Here is a 2,891-nt window from a genome sequence, read left to right on the forward strand (position 1 = left end):
GGATTTCATCAAAATTAAAAAACACTTATGCTTCACAGATCACAATCAAGTAAGTGAAAAAACTGTGTGGAACTGTAAAAAATATCTGCAAGTTGTCTATCTGACAAAGATCTTGGATCCAGAATATATAATGAATTCTTAAAACTGAACAATAAAAAGATAAACTGTAATGCCTATAATCCCAGCACTTTGGAGGCTGAGGCAGAAGGATCAAGAATTTTAGGCCAGCATAAGCCATATAGCAATTTCCAGGGCAGTCTGGGCCACCATAGCAGGGCCACCATAGCAAGGCCACATAGCAAACAAAACAAAAAACAAAAAACAAACAGCATGATTTTAAGAATGGACAAAGAATTTTAATAGACAGTCCTGCAAAGATGATAAACAACTACCAATAAACACATGAAAAGATGCTTAACATCACTAATCATTACAGAAATGCCAATGCCACCTCATATCCAGTAGAAGAGAGAAAATGAAAAAGGTAAGACAAAAACAAGTGTGAACAAGAATGTGGAGAAATTGAAACTCCTGTACATTGCTGGTACTGCTCTATGTAAAATGGTATAGCTACTTTCCCAAACATTTTGACAGTTAAACTTAGGGCTACCTTATGGTCCAGCAATTCTATACCTAAGTATATATTCAAGAGAACTGGAAACATTTATCCACATAAACATTTGTATAAGCCAGGGGCTGGTGGCTCATGACTGTATCCTAGCTACTTGAGAAGCAGATATTAGGAGGATCATGGTTGGAGGACAGCCTGGGCAAACAGTTCAAAAGACCTTACCTAGAAGATACCAAATACAAAAAAAGTCTGATGGAGTGGTTCAAGTGGTAGAAGCATGAGGCCGAGTTCATACACCAGTACCGCCAGAGCAAAACCAAAACCAAAAGAAAATCCACACACCTTGTACTCAAATGTTCAGAACAACATTATTCATAATAGCCAAAAGTTAAAACCACCCAAATATCTATAACCAACTAATGAATGGATAAATGAGATGTGGTATTATCTATACAATGGGAAAATATCCAAAAATAAAATAGAAATGAAATACTACTGAGATGAAGCTACATGGATGAAGCTTGGGGAAAAAATGCTTAACTCAACACCACAGGTTGTATAATTCCATTTATATGAACTAACCAGAACAGAATAGGCAAGTGTATAGAAACAGAAAGTAGATTATTAGTGCCCAGGATCTGGAAAGAGAAGGGAACAGTGACTGGTTAGTAACAGGTAAAAGTGGACAGCAGTGATGGCTGCTTAAGGTGCCAAAACCACTCTTAATATACTTGCGTATACTTAAAAGGGGTGAATTTTACAGTGTATATCTCAATAAGTGTTTTTTTTTTAAAAAAAAAAGAATGTGTAATTTTTATGTCACTTTTCACATGTATTTTCTTATATGTGTAAAAAGACAGAAAAAAATCAGACATTTATAAAGATTGGTTACCTCTACAGATAAATGGGAAAATGATAGAAAGTGGGGAAATGAGAACAAGGAAAAAAGGGTAGGAGGGATGCTTCTGAGTTCATTGTTTACAGAGCTACTAACACTAATGTTTCACATGCCCCAGCTGAAAAGAATTAACCCTGAAAAACAGTATTTTGATTTTAATAATGTAAAACTAAAGACAAAAAGTACACACTCTAGTAAGTAAACATATTTATAACAGCAGCTCTGAAGCTACATCTACATATATAATAGCTTTATAAATATCTAAATAAACAGTGATGAATCAGGTTTCTAAATGTGTGAGAAAGGAGTTGAAAATAAGGAAAAGGCTGCACTGAACCCTGCAATAGTAGATGAGAATCAGTAACTAATATGAATCTATAGTTAACATACATATACATATATATTTCCATATACACATACAGAAATATAAATGTTCAGATATATATACACACATACATATATTTCCTATCTCTCTCTGCTCAAAGTACCTAGAAACAATAACACTTCAGTAGCAATACTTCTAGTGCTCAGGTTTTGTTATGTCAATATTATTCTCAAACAAAAGGAATCTTGCACACTGGCTGATTCCAAGGTTTAGGCAGGAAAAAATCCAAGATGAACCAAAAAGGAAGTGCTCAAGAAAATGAAGGGGTATGTTGAAAGGGTGAACAAGGGTCAATTTGAAAGATCTCCCAACTAATATTCATGTGTCTACACTAATATTAATAAATTGAATGAATCAGTAATAAGAAGAGCTCTTCCTTACAATAGAATCTCCTTAAAAACACAGCATAAAAACTATTAAGACAAATATCACAGTAATAATTGCCACAGTCAAGAATCACTGACAGATGCTTAAATTAGAGGGTAAAAAGCATAATGAAAAATAAAGTATTTGCATAGCTTAACAAAGGACTACTATCTATAATATATAAAGAGTTCTTACAACTCAACAAGATAACTCAATTTTAAAAATGGGCCAGTACTCACTTTTGGCAGCACATATACTAAAACTGGAAGCATACAGAGAAAATTAGCATGGCCTCTGTGCAAAAATGATAAGCAAATTTGTGAAAAAAGTAAATCTTTAAAATAAAATAAAAATAGGCCAGAGACTCAACAGACCACCAAGAAAGACATATGGATATCAAAAAGCACAGAAAATACTCAACAATATTAGTCACTTGGAAAATAGGAATTAAAATTCCAATAAATTGCTTTTACAAATCTATTAGAATGACTAAAATTAAGTGAAGTATGTGGGTGATGGGAATGTAAAATGCTACCACTACACTGAAAAATAGTTTTGAGTCTTAAAAAATTAAACATATATCCACCATGACTTAGTCCAAGTATAACCCAAGAGAAATAAAATCATGAGCTCCCATTATTACAGTTTTAAAAGTTTACAAAGAAAATAAC

At 33.2% G+C, this 2,891-nt stretch overlaps 1 non-coding gene across 1 annotated transcript; it reads left to right on the forward strand.

Moving 5' to 3' along the window:
- The first annotated feature begins 2,451 nt into the window (after positions 1-2,451).
- On the forward strand, positions 2,452-2,559 carry LOC141421025 (U6 spliceosomal RNA). Its single transcript, XR_012445732.1, has one exon. It is a non-coding gene; the product is annotated as a U6 spliceosomal RNA (small nuclear RNA).
- The last annotated feature ends 332 nt before the right edge of the window (positions 2,560-2,891 follow it).

Source organism: Castor canadensis, chromosome 2, assembly GCF_047511655.1.
Source record: "Castor canadensis chromosome 2, mCasCan1.hap1v2, whole genome shotgun sequence".
NCBI classification, from domain to species: Eukaryota; Metazoa; Chordata; class Mammalia; order Rodentia; family Castoridae; genus Castor; species Castor canadensis.